We start from the raw sequence: 20158 nt of genomic DNA, 5'->3' as shown, positions 1-20158 counted from the left end.
GTAATATAAGTTCCTAGTAACTTCTTAATTGCAAAGAAATAAAACTCATAGGAATAACAAATAGTTGGTGTAGTCAATAGACAGGGACTAATAGTATATGGACTGACAGATGGCAATTTGAGACTATTGCCCCCACACAAAATATAGATGGTAAAATTATTATTTCTTTTAGAACTAGTGATAGTGATAGTGTAGTAAAAGCAAAAATGGAAGTCAAAGACAGAAAGAGTAATAGTTTTAAAGAAGAAATTGATGAGAGACTTAAAACAATTGACAGAACGGAAAATCACAGTTTAATAGAATTGGCTAAAAAGATAGAAATCTTAAGTTTACCAATGGAGACAGACAGAAAAAGAGACATAACAGTTTTAAATACTACAGAATTATCAGATAATGAAAAAACTGACAGACATGATAATAATACTATTTGTCATAAATGTAAAAGATATGGACATACTAAAAAACAATGTGACAGACATAATAGAATTACTAAACAAATTAGTAAATTAGAATTTAAGAAAGATATTACAAATGAATTAATGGAAATATTTAATGTTAGTCAAAAAGAGATAGATCAAGTTAAGAAAGAGTTAAAATCAACCAACCCACTTAAAATTAATAAGAGAAAAAGAAAACAAAAGGACATAATGATAAAACTGATAGAAAATCTACCAAATCACTATAAAGACAAGAAAGAATATTTATTAAAATTGAAAGACACTATAGAAATACCTATTGCTTGCATTAGGTGCAGGAAAGATGGTCACCATGTCACGGATTGTAGAAAGGAAGAAAAAGCCAAGAAAGAAAAAGACAAGAAAGAAAAGGTAAAAATAAAATTAAAACAAGATGGTGTAAAGATAAAACCAATAGCTCTACTGACAGAAGAAGAAATGGTAAAAAGAGAAATTAAAGAAATTAAAGAAGAAAATCTGACAGACATAAATGAACATAATATTGTAGAAATAATAAAAGAATTTTCTAATCCCATGATAGACCCCCTTGTTCCTCCTACAGATAAAGAAGTTATAGATACTAATGTTTCAAACAATAGTAATAAATTTAATAGACAGAATTTCTTAAGTATAATTGACAGAGTAATTTTCAAAAAATGGCATACAGATATTACTAAACAGTTTTCTTTGACAAAAATTGCTTTGACAGATTCAGGTGCTGATATGAATTGCATACAAGAAAGATTATTACCCTTAAAGTATTATGATAAATCATCTGAAAGATTAATTCAAGCCAATGGAGAAAAACTAATAATTAATTATAATATACCTAATGTTCATATATGTCATGATAGAATATATTTTGAGACAGCCTTTGTTTTAATTAAAGACTTTCCTTCCAAAATTATTTTAGGAGCTCCTTTTATGGCTTTAATTTATCCTTTTTTAATGACAGATAAAGGAATTAAAACTAATGTGTTAGAAAAAGATATATTCTTTAAATTGATTTTACCACTTGTCTTGACAGAAATACACTCTTCCAAAAAGATTACTATTTTTACAGATATCAAAGAAAGAATAATCTATAGAACTGAAAGAAGTTTGTCATCTTTAAAGACAGAAATGCTACTTATTAATCAATTAACAGAAAATGACAAGAAAGAATATAAACTTTCTTGTCATTTTCTGTTAATTGATTAATAAGTAGCATTTCTGTCTTTAAAGATGACAAACTTCTTTCAGTTCTATAGATTATTCTTTCTTTGATAAACTTAAGATTTCTATCTTTTTAGCCAATTCTATTAAACTGTGATTTTCCGTTCTGTCAATTGTTTTAAGTCTCTCATCAATTTCTTCTTTAAAACTATTACTCTTTCTGTCTTTGACTTCCATTTTTGCTTTTACTACACTATCACTATTTGCTTTTTCTTTTAAATTACCATTATTTTTCCTACCATTGTTGACCTTTTCTCTTTCATGTTTTATCTTTTCTTCTACTTCTATCTCTTTTGTGTCTAAATTCCTACGTACCATTTCATTGTTTTGTCTTTTGTTTTGTCTTTCATACAATTCTTTCAAGCTATCATCATGAATTATTAAACTATCATCTTTTCTCTCTTTCATTGTCATGTTTCTTTGTTTTACTATGTCTTTTCTTATATCTAAGTCTTTTGAATTGGTTTGTTCACTATTCTGTCTTTCATATATTTCCTTCATCTCTTTTACTATTCCTTTTTTTATTATTTCTTTCTCATTATCTATTAACTTCTCATGTAGATATTCTTTCTTATCTGTCTCTAGTTAATCTGTCGGTAGAATCTTGAACAGTAAAAGTCTATCTGTCTTCTGTCTTCTTTTGTCTTTTCTGTCACGGGTGTGTCTTCTGTATTCTGACATCTTATCTTTTGGTCTATCTTCTGTCTTCTTTTGTCTTTTCTATCACGGGTCTGTCTTCTGTCTTCTTTTGTCTTTTCTGTCACGGGTCTGTCTTCTGTCTTCTTTTGTCTTCTGTCTGTCTGTGCCTTCTGTCTATCTGTCTATCAATCTGTATCCGCGTAGTTATCATAATCTAGCGGATCAGTGTTATCCTCATACTGCTCATGCTCGTGGAGCACTCCATAATCATTACATAGGGCACAATATGAAATAGGAATGAAAACAGGAACATGATCTTTGGCTGTCATCAATCTGGGATCTTTAACAATCCTTCTTTTCCCAATGAGCCTTCCTGCTGAAGGTTTTGGGCCATACACAGCTATCCTGTCGGTGTAGCCATATAAATGAAAACCTCTGTCTAATTCTTTCTGTTCTTCATAAATCTTATTACTCATGAAATTGGACCATTCTTGAGCCAGAGCACCTGGATCATCAAGTGGTAAGTAAGTATCACCTGTATACCAGTTATATTCAAGGATACCACACCAATCATGAATAAGGACTAAAATGTGTGCTGGTTGAGCTTCTATATAATAGCTAGTGTCCCAAACTGGAAGAGTACTCCAGATTTCTATCTTCATATAATTAAGTCCTCCAATCTGCGCTGCTGCTTCTTGGATGACTCTGGGAAATAGACTAATCTGATTTGCAGAAGTAATGGTTAATTTTCTGATAAACCCTGCTTCTAGCATTTCAGATAACCATAAGGGATCACAGATTACTGGATCTTCTGTCTCTGTGTTGATAAGTAATCCCGGGTAGGGATCAAATCTGTCTCCTGTTCTTTCATACACTCTGTCTGAATTTCCAAAACTGTCATACCATTTAGCCTTATGAGATAACCATATATCACCTGTCATGTCTTCTGTCCTGATAAATGCTGTAGAGACTAATAATTTAAAAAGATACATCCATCTGTCATAAGAACCTGTTATAGCTTTATGAGTTAATATATTCTGTTGGATTTCAGGGGGTAAGGTTCTAATAGCAAGTCTCGTTTTTTGCTGAATCTTAGGGTGGAGCTTTGAAAAGCTTGTTCCCATAAGATAGCTTTTTAGAGACTGTAGTTCAGAGCCATGGATGGTAGGTGTATGAGTTTTATTTCTTTGCAATTAAGAAGTTACTAGGAACCTATATTACTACAGAGCCACTACTTGCTCCTTGTTAGCGTTGGTCAGCCTACAGACTCGTTGGCAAACCATAGTTTCGCGTTGGTCAGCCCCTTTGTTGTAGCCGACGGACAGGCGTGTGTTTGGGTGGTCCCGCAATGGAGTTTCCCAAGGAGGTGGTCCCGATAGCAAGGATACCAGTGGTTAGTAATAGTTCCGCCAGTAATTATTAATTGTTTAGAAAGAGAATAAATACATTTATCAGCTCATCATCTGTTTGCTTGTTCACACTTAGGCTAGGCACACACTAATTGAAACATGGACTATGATGATATAGATTATGATGAAGGTTATAGCATGAAAGATATAGATGATAATTGGTCAAATAGTGATATGGAATATGAGACAGATTCTGATTCTGACAGTGAAATGGATAATTATAATTATAATGGTAAAACAAATAATTGGTGTAATTTCACAAATGATAAAATCAACCGACAGACTAATAAACACAATAATAGTTTTTTAGACAGAATTAATAGAAAGTTGGAGTCCTTGGAAAATATTGACAGATCTACTATATATACTAAAGTTGAAAAGAATAATGATAGCTTTTTGGACCTCTATGAAAGAATGAAAGCTTTAAATTCACATTTTGAAAAAGATATAGAATTTGAACCCCATCATAGATCATCTTCTACAGAAACCATGACAGATAATTGGTATATAAATAGTAATTCAAAAGAGATAGATAAGAATTTACAGATGTTAAAAGCAACTGACAGAAGTGTTGATAAAAGAATTGACCCAATTATGGAAAGAGTAACACGTATAGAAGATAGAAGTACTATAGAAAATGACAGACTAAAAGAATTGAAAGAAATAGTGGAAAAGCAAAATAATAGAGAAGTTTCTAGTTCAGAGCTAGACATAGATAGACAAAAGAACCTAATAGAGACAGATAAGAAAGAATATCTACATGAGAAGTTAATAGATAATGAGAAAGAAATAATAAAAAAAGGAATGATAAAAGAGATGAAAGAAATGTTTGAACAACAGAATAGAGAAGATGTAGGAAAAGTGAAAGACATAGTAAAACAAAGAAACATGACAATGAAAGAGAGAAAAGATGATAGTTTAATAATTCATGATGATAGCTTGAAAGAATTGTATGAAAGACAAAACAAAAGACAAAACAATGAAATGGTACGTAGGAATTTAGATACAAAAGAGATAGAAGTAGAAGAAAAGATAAAACATGAAAGAGAAAAAGTCAACAATGGTAGGAAAAATAATGGTAATTTAAAAGAAAAAGCAAATAGTGATAGTGTAGTAAAAGCAAAAATGGAAGTAAAAGACAGAAAGAGTAATAGTTTTAAAGAAGAAATTGATGAGAGACTTAAAACAATTGACAGAACGGAAAATCACAGTTTAATAGAATTGGCTAAAAAGATAGAAATTTTAAGTTTACCAATAGAGACAGACAGAAAAAGAGACATAACAGTTTTAAATACTACAGAATTATCAGATAATGAGAAAACTGACAGACATGTTAATAATACTATTTGTCATAAATGTAAAAGATATGGACATACTAAAAAACAATGTGACAGACATAATAGAATTATTAAACAGATTAGTAAATTAGAATTTAAGAAAGATATAATAAACAAATTGATGGAAATATTTAATGTTAAACAAAAAGAGATAGATCAAGTAAAGAAAGAGTTAAAATCAACCAACCCACTTAAAAGTAATAAAAGAAAAAGAAACGAAAAAGACATAATAATAAAACTAATAGAAAATCTACCGAATCACCATAAAAACAAGGAAGAATATTTATTAAAATTGAAAGACACTATAGATATACCTATTGCTTGCATTAGGTGCAGGAAATATGGTCACCATGTTACGGATTGTAGAAAGAAAGAAAAAGACAAGAAAGAAAAGGTAAAAATGAAATTAAAACAAGATGGTGTAGAGATAAAACCAATAGCTCTACTGACAGAAGAGGAAATGGTAAAAAAGGAAATTAAAGAAATTAAAGAAGAAAATCTGACAGAACATAATATTGTAATAAAAGAATTTTCTAATCCCATGATAGACCCCCTTGTTCCTCCTACAGATAAAGAAGTTATAGATATTAATGTTTCAAACAATAATAATAAATTTGATAGACAGAATTTCTTAAGTATAATTGACAGAGTAATTTTTAAAAAATGGCATACAGAAATTACTTTAGAGTTTTTCTTGACAGAAATTGCTTTGACAGATTCAGGTGCTGATATAAATTATATACAAGAAAGATTAATACCCTTAATGTGTTATGACAAATCATCTGACAGATTAATTCAGGCCAATAGAGAAAAACTAATAATTAATTATAATATACCTAATGTTCATATATGCCATGATAGAATATATTTTGAGACAGCTTTTGTTTTAATTAAAGACTTTCCTTTTAAAATTATTTTAGCAACTCCTTTTATGGCTTTAATTTATCCTTTTTTAATGACAGATAAAGGAATTAAAACTAATATATTGGAAAAAGATATATTCTCTAAATTCATTGTACCACCTGTCCTGAAAGAAATAGGATCTTCCAAAAAGGTTACTATTTTAATAGATATCAACGATAGAGGAATCTATAGAACTGAAAGAAGTTTGTCATCTTTAAAGACAGAAATGCTACTTATTAATCAATTAACAGAAAATGACAAAAAAGAGTATAAACAAGACAGAAAGACAGAGATATGTTTTTATTCTCTTTGTTTTTGTTCTCCTTTCTTACATAAAGTCCAATCTACAGAAGAATTCATAGAAGACGGAAATATGAATGCAATCTTTTGTAATCAATATGCATGGACTAATAGTATATGGACTGACAGATGGCAATTTGAGACTACTGCCCCCACACAAAATATATATGGTAAAATTATTATTTCTTTTAATAATAATGACAGACATATTGATAGACTGATAAAAGTACTAAATGACAGATGTACACCCTTTATAGCATTTTTAAATATTCATATAACAAATATTTTAATAAAAGAAGCTTTGACAGACTCTCTTTTATTAATCATTAAAGAAAACATTAATTATGGTAATTTCTTGAACAATGACAGATTTAATTTCCCAACAAGCAGAATTAATTATAATCCCTTGACAGATTCTCCTATTAATGAAAGACTTTACGAAGATAGAATCATACTAGATTTAAGAAATATTCTGAATCTCACTTACCTTGACAGATTCCAGCATGACTTTTCTAATATTATTGCTACTCAGCAAGAGCACAAAAGTGTACAAAGAAAAGTTTGTTTTATAAATGTTGTTTGTTTTATAAATGCTTTTCTTGTTTTTCTTACAAAATATTTCCAAAGAATTTCACAGAAAGACATTGACAGAAGAATTTCAAAAGAAGTTTTTATTTGTTCCAAATATATTCCTTTTCCAAAAACCCAATTGCAAACTACCATGAGTAAAAGATTTTCTCAGAAAGACAAGGGCAAGGCACTAGCGGTGCAACCCAAAGGTACCTGAAAACCTTCAGTAAAAATTTCGGAAATGCATGGAGGCGTCTCGAAAGAGACAATATCCCTTCAGGATACACTGCTAACAGAGGCAATGTATTCATGTGGTGATAAAAGTGTAATTCTGCAAAAAGTACCCGACAGAGAGTTTATGTTTCAAGACGGAGAATTTACAGACCTTCCTTTTCATATTAAACTACTTCTTGATAATTTACAAACAGCCTTTACCCTCAGACAGAAACCCTTATTCCAAATGACCCTTCAGGCTTTGGAATTACATCTTGTTAACACTGGTGCAGTTATTGAAGCACTTAGTTGTCAACTCCCTGGCAAGGAGGATGGAGATTCAAGCTCCACAATGACAGAATCACAGTCTCTAAAACACTATCTTATGGGAACAAGCTTTTCAAAGCTCCACCCTAAGATTCAGCAAAATACGAGACTTGCCATCACAGCTTTACTTCCTGAAATTCAACAGAAAATATTGACTCATAAAGCCCTAACAAGTTCTTATGACAGATGGATTCATCTTTTCACAGTATTAGTTTCTACAGCAATTATCAGGACAGAAGAAATGACAGACGATACATGGCTATCTCATAAAGCTACATGGTGTGAAAGTTTTGGAAACGCAGACAGAGTTTATGAAGGACTAGGAGACAGATACAATCCTTACCCGGGATTACTTATCAATACAGAGACAGAAGATCCAGTAATTTGTGATCCTTTTTGGTTATCTGAAATGCTAGAAGCTGGGTTTATCAGCAAATTAACCATAACTTCTGCAGATCAGATCAGTTTATTTCCTAATGTCATCCGAGAAGCAGCCATACAGATTGGAGGACTTAACTATATGAAATTACTAATCTGGAGTACTCTTCCAGCCTGGAATAATAGCTATTATATGGAAGTTCAATCAGCCCATATTTTAGTTCTTATCCATGATTGGGGTTGTATCCCTGAACATAATTGGTATACAGGAGATACTTATTTATCATTTGATGATCCAGGTACTCTGGCTCAAGAATGGTCTAATTTCATGAGTAACAAGATTAATGATGTACAGAAAGAATTAGACAGAGAAGGCTTCCACTTATATGGCTACACCAACAGGATAGCTGTATATGGTCCAAGACCTTCAGCAAGAAAGCTCATTGGGCAAAGAAAGATTGTTAAAGATCCCAGATTAATGACAGCAAAGGATCGTGGTCCTATTTACCGTCTTATTTCATATTGTGCCCTATGTAATAGTTATGGAGTGTACCACGAGCATGATGAGGACAACTCTGATCTGCTAGATTATGATAACTACGCAGATACAGACTGATAGACAAAAGGCACAGACAGACAGAATACTCTTCCGACAGACAACAACGACAGATTACTATTCATCGACGACAGATCACTATTCACCGACATACATGGATAGCTTCCAGACAGATCCATTATAGTCAGCTTCCAGACAGCTTCCAGACAGATCCATTACAGTCCAAACAAATACAGACAGATCCAGAAAGATATTTTGACAGAATATTATTCACATGCAGATAGACTATTCAAGATAGACTTTTGACTTTTACTGTTCAAGATTCCACCGACAGATTAACTTGAGTTCACTTTACTTAACTCAGGTTACTTTTGAAGACTTACTATGGTTCACTTTATCTATAAATAGACAGACTCCGAAGACAGAAGACAGGTCCATTTCCAAGGTCCAAGTTTTAGTTTCCATTCCAAGGTCCAATCCTCAGAAAGACTTTTAGCTTTCCTTTTCCCTCTCCGAAAGACTTTTGTACTTTACTTTATCTTTTTGTAATCTTGTAACCTTTCCTCCAGACAGATAATCTTGTAACCTTACCTTTCCAGACAGACAATCTTGTAACCCTTTACAGATTTTACTTTGTAATCTTGTAACTCTTCAGACAGTGTTTATTTTCAAAGCTTGTAAGAAAGACAGTTTGTTTTCAAGTATAATCAAAGACAGAAGTATTTTCAAGTAAGATTTTATTTGTTTCAGTTTTCATATTCCATACCCTGTTTTAATCTATTTTGACTATATCTATTTTGCTATTCTCTTCTTTATCAACTATTTTATCATTGTTTATGCCTCTACATTACTGCTGTGCTCACTCCTGGGTAGTCAATGGTATCAGAGCCATGGATGGTAGGTGTATGAGTTTTATTTCTTTGCAATTAAGAAGTTACTAGGAACTTATATTACTACAGAGCCACTACTTGCTCCTTGTTAGCGTTGGTCAGCCTACAGACTCGTTGGCAAACCATAGTTTCGCGTTGGTCAGCCCCTTTGTTGTAGCCGACGGACAGGCGTGTGTTTGGGTGGTCTCGCAATGGAGTTTCCCGAGGAGGTGGTCCCGATAGCAAGGATACCAGTGGTTAGTAATAGTTCCGCCAATAATTATTAATTGTTTAGAAAGAGAATAAATACATTTATCAGCTCATCATCTGTTTGCTTGTTCACACTTAGGCTAGGCACACACTAATTGAAACATGGACTATGATGATATAGATTATGATGAAGGTTATAGCATGAAAGATATAGATGATAATTGGTCAAATAGTGATATAGAATATGAAACAGATTCTGATTCTGACAGTGAAATTGATAATCTATATATATATATAAAACCGAAGCCTTTGCTGGTACCACAATTTTCCACGTCAGCACAATATTTAAAAAAGCACAATATTTAAAAAATAATAAATAAATAAAAATTATAACTCCTCAAAACCCTAGCAACCTTACCCCTCTCTCAAGTTAAGAAATATAAAGCCACGGTTTCTGCAAACTCTCTCTTTCTCCAGACGTAGGAAGCCCTAAAGCATTCAAGATCTACAAAACCCTAGCAACCTTACCCCTCTCTCAAGTTAAGAAATATAAAGCCACGGTTTCTGCAAACTCTCTCTCTCCAGATGTAGGAAGCCCTAAAGCATTCAAGATCTACAACGCACGGTATAGATTTTAGCTTATAAAGTTCAGCTTTTGTAAGGTTAGTTTTGTTTATATATTAATTAATACATAGTACTTTGTTTACCATTGAATACTCATATAATCAATTTCCAATTCAGTGTTCAAGAATTAAACCAAAATTCTAACTGCGCTATCATAAAATATTATTATTAGTATGAATTTTATGGAGTTGCGGTGCTTAAGAATTAAACCAAAATTTTCTTTTAAATTATTTATAATATTTTGTCCTCTAAAAATTTTATCTCTTTGATTTTAGTATATTGTGTTTCTTAAGCTATAGAGAGATTTTCTTTGGTTTCTGTAAACTCTCTCTCTCTCCAAATGTAGGAAGCCCTAAACGCACGGTATAGCATTCAAGATCTACAACTCACGGTATAGATTTTAGCTTATAAAGTTCAGCTTTTGTAAGGTTAGTTTGTTTATATATTTAGTCCTTACGTTTAGGTTTAAGTTTTAAGAGATTTATATATTACTACTATGTGGCTGAATTTCCCGTGACATCAGTTTTATGTTTTTAACCAAATACATCAAGAAAGCAAGAGAAGGCGCATAAATATTTAGTCCTTACGTTTAGGTTTAGGTTTAGGTTTTAAGAGATTTATATATTACTACTATGTGGCTGAATTTCCCGTGACATCAGTTTTATGTTTTTTTTTTTTTTTTTAATTTGTTTTATGTAAGGTTAGTTTGTTTGCATCAGTTCTTTATCTCAAAGATAAGGCTTTTATTTCTACCGCAAGAACTATTTAGGTATGTATCCCTTGCAAGTACACATAAACTTAAATTGTCTTTTAATATATGCATGCTTTATTATTTTCTAATAGTTTTCCCGTGCATCGCACGGGTTAGCGACTAGTTATAACTATAATGGTAACACAAATAATTGGTGTAATTTCACAAATGATAAAATCAACCGACAGACTAATAAACACAATAATAGTTTTTTAGACAGAATTAATAGAAAGTTGGAGTCCTTGGAAAATATTGACAGATCTACTATATATACTAAAGTTGAAAAGAATAATGATAGCTTTTTGGACCTCTATGAAAGAATGAAAGCTTTAAATTCACATTTTGAAAAAGATATAGAATTTGGACCCCATCATAGATCATCTTCTACAGAAACCATGACAGATAATTGGTATATAAATAGTAATTCAAAAGAGATAGATAAGAATTTACAGATGTTAAAAGCAACTGACAGAAGTGTTGATAAAAGAATTGACCCAATTATGGAAAGAGTAACACGTATAGAAGATAGAAGTACTATAGAAAATGACAGACTAAAAGAATTGAAAGAAATAGTGGAAAAGCAAAATAATAGAGAAGTTTCTAGTTCAGAGCTAGACATAGATAGACAAAAGAACCTAATAGAGACAGATAAGAAAGAATATCTACATGAGAAGTTAATAGATAATGAGAAAGAAATAATAAAAAAAGGAATAGTAAAAGAGATGAAGGAAATATATGAAAGACAGAATAGTGAACAAACCAATTCAAAAGACTTAGATATAAGAAAAGACATAGTAAAACAAAGAAACATGACAATGAAAGAGAGAAAAGATGATAGTTTAATAATTCATGATGATAGCTTGAAAGAATTGTATGAAAGACAAAACAAAAGACAAAACAATGAAATGGTACATAGGAATTTAGACACAAAAGAGATAGAAGTAGAAGAAAAGATAAAACATGAAAGAGAAAAGGTCAACAATGGTAGGAAAAATAATGGTAATTTAAAAGAAAAAGCAAATAGTGATAGTGTAGTAAAAGCAAAAATGGAAGTCAAAGACAGAAAGAGTAATAGTTTTAAAGAAGAAATTGATGAGAGACTTAAAACAATTGACAGAACGGAAAATCACAGTTTAATAGAATTGGCTAAAAAGATAGAAATCTTAAGTTTACCAATGGAGACAGACAGAAAAAGAGACATAACAGTTTTAAATACTACAGAATTATCAGATAATGAAAAAACTGACAGACATGATAATAATACTATTTGTCATAAATGTAAAAGATATGGACATACTAAAAAACAATGTGACAGACATAATAGAATTACTAAACAAATTAGTAAATTAGAATTTAAGAAAGATATTACAAATGAATTAATGGAAATATTTAATGTTAGTCAAAAAGAGATAGATCAAGTTAAGAAAGAGTTAAAATCAACCAACCCACTTAAAATTAATAAGAGAAAAAGAAAACAAAAGGACATAATGATAAAACTGATAGAAAATCTACCGGATCACCATAAAAACAAGAAAGAAAATTTATTAAAATTGAAAGACTCTATAGAAATACCTATTGCTTGCATTAGGTGTAGGAAATATGGACACCATGTTACAGAATGTCGAAAGAAAGAAAAAGAAAAAGACAAGAAAGAAAAAGTAAAAATAAAACAAAATAGTGTAGAGATAAAACCAGTGACTTTACAAGACTTAATGACAGAAGCAAAAATGGTAAAAAATGAAGAAATTAAAAAAGAAAATCCGACAGACATAAATGATATTGTAAAAGAATTTTCTAATCTCATGATAGACCCCCTTGTTCCTCCTACAAATAAAGAAGTTATAGATATCAATGTTTCAAACAATAGTGATAAATTTGATAGACAAAATTTCTTAAGTATAATTGACAGACTAATTTTCAGAAAATGGCATACAGAAATTACTTTAGAGTTTTCCTTGACAGAAATTACGTTGACAGATTCAGGTGCTGATATGGATTATATACAAGAAAGATTAATACCCTTAAAGTATTATGAAAAATCATCTGAAAGATTAATTCAGGCCAATGGAGAAAGACTAATAATCAATTATAAAATACCCAATGTTCATATATGCCATGATAGAATATATTTTGAGACAGCCTTTGTTTTAATTAAAGACTTTCCTTCTAAAATTATTTTAGGAACTCCTTTTATGGCTTTAATTTATCATTTTTTAATGACAGATAAAGGAATTAAAACTAATGTGTTAGAAAAAGATATATTCTTTAAATTGATTTTACCACTTGTCTTGACAGAAATATACTCTTCCAAAAAGATTACTATTTTAATAGATATCAACGATAGAGGAATCTATAGAACTGACAGAAGATTGTCATCTTTAAAGACAGAAATGCTACTTGTTAATCAATTGACAGAAAATGACAAAAATAAAGATAGACAAGATAAAGAGACAGAGATACGTTCTTATTTTCCTATTGCTTTCTTATATAAAGTCCACTCTACAGAAGAATCCATAAAAGACAGAGATATGAATATAGTCTTTTGTAATCAATATGCATGGAATAATAGTATATGGACTGATAGATGGCAATTTGAGACTATTGCCCCCACACAAAATATAGATGGTAAAATTATTATTAATAATGACAGACAAATTGATAGACTGATAGAAGTACTAAATGACAAATGTACACCCTTTATAGCATATTTAAATATTCATATAACAGATATTTTAATAAAAGAAGCTTTGACAGACTCTCTTTTATTAATCATTAAAGAAAACATTAATTATGGTAATTTCTTGAATAATGACAGATTTAATTTCCTAACAGGTAGAATTAATCCCTTGATAGATTGTCCTATTAATGAAAGACTTCACAAAGATAGAATCATACTAGATTTAAGAAATATTCTGAACCTCATTTACCTTGACAGATCCCATTATGACTACTCTAATATTATTGCTACTCAGCAAGAGCACAAAAGTGTACAAAGAAAAGTTTGTTTTCTAAATTTTGTTTGTTCTATAAATGTTTTTATTTTTCTTATAAAATATTTCAAAAGAATTTCACAGAAAGACATTGACAGAAGAATTCCAAAAGAAGTTTTTATTTGTTCCAAATATAATCCTTTTCCAAAAACCCAATTGCAGACTACCATGAGTAAAAGATTCTCTCAGAAAGACAAGGGCAAGGCACCAGCGGTGCAACCCAGAGGTTTCCGAAAGCTCTCAGTCCAAATTTTGGATATGCATGAAGGCGTCTCGATAGAGACAATATCCCTTCAAGATACACTGCTAGCAGAGGCAATGTATTCATGTGGTGATAAAAGTGTAATTCTGCAAAAAGTGCCCGTCAGAGATGTTATGTTTCAAGACGGAAAATTTACAGACCTTCCTCTTCATATTAAACTACTTCTTGATAATTTACAGGCAGCATTCACCCTCAGACAGAAACCCTTATTCCAAATGACCCTTCAGGCTTTGGAATTACATCTTGTTAGCACCGGGGCATTTATTGAAGCTCTCGGTTGTCAACTTCCTAGCAAGGAGGATGGAGATTCAAGCTCCACAAAGACAGAACTACAGTCTCTAAAAAGCTATCTTATGGGAACAAGCTTTTCAAAGCTCCACCCTAAGATTCAGCAAAAAACGAGACTTGCTATTAGAACCTTACCCCCTGAAATCCAACAGAATATATTAACTCATAAAGCTATAACAGATTCTTATGACAGATGGATGTATCTTTTTAAATTATTAATCTCTACAGCATTTATCAGAACAAAAGACATGACAGGTGATATATGGTTATCTCATAAGGCTAAATGGTATGACAGTTTTGGAAATTCAGACAGAGTTTATGAAAGAACAGGAGACAGATTTGATCCCTACCCGGGATTACTTATCAACACAGAGACAGAAGATCCAGTAATCTGTGAACCCTTATGGTTATCTGAAATGCTAGAAGCAGGGTTTATCAGAAAATTAACCATTACTTCTGCAAATCAGATTAGTTTATTTCCCAGAGTCATCCAAGAAGCAGCAGCACAGATTGGAGGACTTAATTATATGAAGATAGAAATCTGGAGTACTCTTCTAGTTTGGGACACTAGCTATTATATGGAAGCTCAACCAGCACACATTTTAGTCCTTATTCATGATTGGTGTGGTATCCTTGAATATAACTGGTATACAGGTGATACTTACTTACCACTTGATGATCCAGGTGCTCTGGCTCAAGAATGGTCCAATTTCATGAGTAATAAGATTTATGAAGAACAGAAAGAATTAGACAGAGGTTTTCATTTATATGGCTACACCGACAGGATAGCTGTGTATGGCCCAAAACCTTCAGCAGGAAGGCTCATTGGGAAAAGAAGGATTGTTAAAGATCCCAGATTGATGACAGCTAAAGATCATGTTCCTGTTTTCATTCCTATTTCATATTGTGCCCTATGTAATGATTATGGAGTGCTCCACGAGCATGAGCAGTATGAGGATAACACTGATCCGCTAGATTATGATAACTACGCAGATACAGATTGATAGACAGATAGACAGAAGGCACAGACAGACAGAATACTCTTCCGACAGACAGAAGCGACAGATCACTATTCACCAGCGACAGATCACTATTCACTAGAGACAGATCACTATTCACCGACATGCATGGATAGCTTCCAGACAGATCCATTACAGTCCAGACAGATACAGACAGATTTTATTGTTCACCAGCATGCGTACCCGGACAGATTGCCAGATAGACTTTTACTGTTCAAGATTCTACCGACAGATAGACTTTTACTGTTCGAGATAGGCTTTTACTGTTCAAGATTCTACCGACAGATTAACTTGAGTTCACTTTACTTAACTCAGGTTACTTTTGAAGACTTACCATGGTTCACTTTATCTATAAATAGACAGACTCCGAAGACAGAAGACAGGTCCATTTCCAAGGTCCAAGTTTTAGTTTCCATTCCAAGGTCCAATCCTCAGAAAGACTTTTAGCTTTCCTTTTCCCTCTCCGAAAGACTTTTGTACTTTACTTTATCTTTTTGTAATCTTGTAACCTTTCCTCCAGACAGATAATCTTGTAACCTTACCTTTCCAGACAGACAATCTTGTAACCCTTTACAGATTTTACTTTGTAATCTTGTAACTCTTCAGACAGTGTTTATTTTCAAAGCTTGTAAGAAAGACAGTTTGTTTTCAAGTATAATCAAAGACAGAAGTATTTTCAAGTAAGATTTTATTTGTTTCAGTTTTCATATTCCATACCCTGTTTTAATCTATTTTGACTATATCTATTTTGCTATTCTCTTCCTTATCAACTATTTTATCATTGTTTATGCTTCTATATTACTGATGTGCTCACTCCTGGGTAGTCAATTGTATCAGAGCCATGGGTGGTAGGTGTATGAGTTTTATTTCTTTGCAATTAAGAAGTTACTAGGAACCTATATTACTACAGAGCCACTACTTGCTCCTTGTTAGCGTTGGTCAGCCTACAGACTCGTTGGCAAACCATAGTTTCGCGTTGGTCAGCCCCTTTGTTGTAGCCGACGGACAGGCGTTGTTTGGGTGGTCCCGCAATGGAGTTTCCCGAGGAGGTGGTCCCGATAGCAAGGATACCAGTGGTTAGTAATAGTTCCGCCAGTAATTATTAATTTTTTAGAAAGAGAATAAATACATTTATCAGCTCATCATCTGTTTGCTTGTTCACACTTAGGCTAGGCACACACTAATCTGAACATGGAAAGTGATAAGATAGTTAATTCTGAAGAATTTAGCATGAGAGATATAGACAGAAATTTATTAGAATGGAATAAATGGAATATACCAACTGAAAAAACTGATAAAATTTACAGACAGACTACTTTTTCTAAATTTCCTTTCTTGACAGATTATACCATAAGAACTGTTGAAAGAACTTACTCTTTATTTAATGAATATGAAACAATTCAGTTATTCTCAATAGATTCAATTGAAAGACATAGACAGAAATATGCATTTTTACATATTGGTTTGGTTCAAGTAGCTGTTAAACCATTAACAAGAGAAGCTTTAAATGCAAGTGTTTTACTTTGCTTAAGAGATGACAGACATTTAAGATTTGATGACTCACTTCTTGGAATGATGGAAACAAGTCTACATAAAGGACCAGTATATTTTAATTGTTATCCTAACTTTGCTTTAAGTCTATCTGACAGAAATATTATGGATGCTTTAACTTTAAATGTAAAAACAAATGGTTATTACATGAAAGAAGGCTCAGAACCTTTAGCTATTATTTATAGGATTTATTATAAACTAATGAAAACCACTTTAGACCCCTAATCCATAGTGGAACCTTCCCCTAAAGGACAGACTCTCCTTATGCAAGCCTCAACCCGGAATACTAGATTACGGGTACCTCAACAAATACAGTGGAAAGATATAACCCTTCCTGAAAGATGGCAACTTGAAGTTGTTACCCCCACACCAAAAATAGAAAACACTGAACCAGACTTCATAGCCCAAAATACAGATGGTACAGTTATTATTTCTTTTAATAATAATGAAAGACATACTGATAGTCTCATAAGACCTAGTAGTTCTACAGGCAGAAAGACCCCAATGATGTTTACCCCTAGAAGCTCCTTTTCCTCTAGGACACCTTTCTCTGATTCCAGACCTTTACCTCCTCAGAATCTTCCTCCAATTATACACCTTCCCCCTATAAATACTAAGAAAACCCCCATTCAGACAGAGCCAGCTTATTATCCGACAGATACCACACAACCTACCCCTAATGTTCACCAACCTCTTTATCAGCCCCAACCTCAGCCTGATTCTCCTACCCACACAGATATATTAGGATTTACAGATGATAGACAAATTAATGTTTTATCTAAAGAATTTGTTTTAGATAAAGAACTACTAAAATATGATTATTTAAAACCTGAAAATAATGACAGAAAGAACCAATTTTTTGAAGAATATAATGAACATGAAAGAAACAATTTAAGAACTAAGTATTTTGAAATGATGACAGACTTACAGACACACTTTAGTTTCTTTGACTTTTTGGATTATCATAACAAAAAGATAAGTGTAATAGAGAAAATATTATCATGGACAAAGACAGAAAATCATGAGAAAGTGTATCAGACTTATCCACCATTTGAATCAATTATATTGAGTCAAAATAGTGGAGTCCAAGTTTTGGCTACACCTATTAAAAGACCAAGTCTAAGTGATGATAATAAGAATCTAGACAGTATAATTCAACAGAACAATTACGCCAATACTTATCTAAAAACTATTGGTCAAAAGCTACAAGATATAGAAGACAGACTAATACCCCCTTCTACTTCCATAAAAAAAAGAAAACACGTCCAATACCCCTTTATTTATCCCTCATGAGATACCTCCTCACCTTAGAGCACCTTTAAAGAAACCCGTGACAGAAAAAACTGATAATTTACTTAATGAAATAAATAAAAAATTAGACTTAATGAAATTAGAATCATCAAAGGATATGGAGCCATTAAAAAATAAGAATATTATAACATTAAATACAAAAGGAAGAACTGACTCTTCAGAGGATGAAGAATCAGAAGACAATCAATTGACAGATTTGACAGATATAAATAATTTGGAATCACAATTTACAGATAAATTACGAATTAATAAATTAATTTTAGCATCTTCATCACAAGATCGTAAAAAAGGAAAGATTGACGATTTATACCCCAAAAAGAATTGGTATCCTAAACCTACTCCCCCTGATTTACAATTTGAAGAAAGACATACTTATGTTAATTCATCTTATTCGCCAGACTTAATTTATGAATGGAATATTGATGGAATGTCAGAATATGAAATAATAAACCTTTTACATGAAATGACTTTGCTCACTAATGTTTATAAAAATCATGGAAAACAGGACCATCAGATAGCTCATTTAATTGTCACTGGTTTTACTGGCCAGTTGAAAGGCTGGTGGGATCATTATTTAAATAATGATGACAGAAATGGAATATTGACAGCCGTTAAAAGAGAAACGGATGGAAGTGTTATAATGACAGATAGACAGCCTTCACAAGATGCAGTTAATCTTTAATTTTTACTATAACCAAACATTTTGTTGGTGATCCCAATCAATATAAAGAAAGAGCTTCAGATGTTTTAATTAATTTAAGATGTCCACAACTTTCAGATTTTAGATGGTATAAAGATGTTTTTATTTCAAAAGTTTTAAGTAGGAATGATTGTCAACAGTCCTATTGGAAAGAAAAATTTATTGCTGGTTTACCCTATTTCTTTGCTCAGAAAGTTAGACTTGATATAGTTAATAATGACGGAACTATAGACTATCCTAGCCTAACATATGGAGACATAATATCTTCAATTAATAAAACAGGTTTATGGCTATGTAATGATTTAAGACTAAAAAACCAGATAGAAGAAGAAAAAAGATTTGCTAAAAAAGAATTAGGAACTTTTTGTGAGCAATATGGTTTTGATCCATTAATTGCTCCCTCTAGGAAAAGAAGAAAAGAAAAGAAAGATGACAAAAGTGATAGATATAAGAACAATAATAGAAGATATTATAAAAGTAAGTCTAAAGACAAGAAAGAAGAATCCAAAAGAAAGAATTATGATAGACGTAGGGAAAGTGACATTACTTGCTTCAAATGTGGAAAAAAGGGACACACTAGCAGATACTGTAACTTAGACGTAGGGAAAGTGACATTACTTGCTTCAAATGTGGAAAAAAGGGACACACTAGCAGATACTGTAACTTTCAAAGACAGATAAATAAACTTGATATATCAGGAAAATTAAAGGATAAATTAATAAGTATAATGGAACTGACAGATAGTGATGAAACAGATAATGAAATTCACCAGATAGATAATATTAACAGTACTTCATCCTCCTCTACAGATGTTTCTTCACATGATAGAAATGTTCAATTATGTAACTGTAACAATCCTGATAATTGTTATTGTAAAAGAAAATTAAAAATATGTGTCTTAACAAAACAAGAAGACATAATAATGGATTTGATAGATAAACTTCCAGACCTACAATCTAAAAAAGATTATTTATCTAAATTAAAAGAATCTTTAACTGAAACTGATAGATTTGAAATAGATCTAAAAGATTATAAATCAACTTATAATTTTACTGAAATTACTGATAGATTTAAACCCAATAAACCCATAACTGTGACAGACCTACAGACAGACATTAATAACCTAAAAAATGAACTGAGAAAATTAAAATCAGAAAATTTCATATTAAAAGGCATGGTTGAACAGATAACTGCACAGGTAATTAGCATAAAAGATAGAATTAAATATTGTAATGAACCTCTAACAGACTCCTCTCTTCTTGACAGACATAATTATATTGG

The 20158-nt window shown here is 31.8% G+C and overlaps 1 pseudogene; it reads left to right on the top strand.

The window, feature by feature from the left end:
- Positions 1-20158, top strand: part of LOC126705114 (phospholipase D delta-like) — a 40631-nt pseudogene that overhangs the window by 12186 nt on the left and 8287 nt on the right.

Source organism: Quercus robur, chromosome 11, assembly GCF_932294415.1.
Source record: "Quercus robur chromosome 11, dhQueRobu3.1, whole genome shotgun sequence".
Lineage (NCBI taxonomy): Eukaryota > Viridiplantae > Streptophyta > Magnoliopsida > Fagales > Fagaceae > Quercus > Quercus robur.
This window is presented reverse-complemented; position numbering and strand designations above follow the sequence as displayed.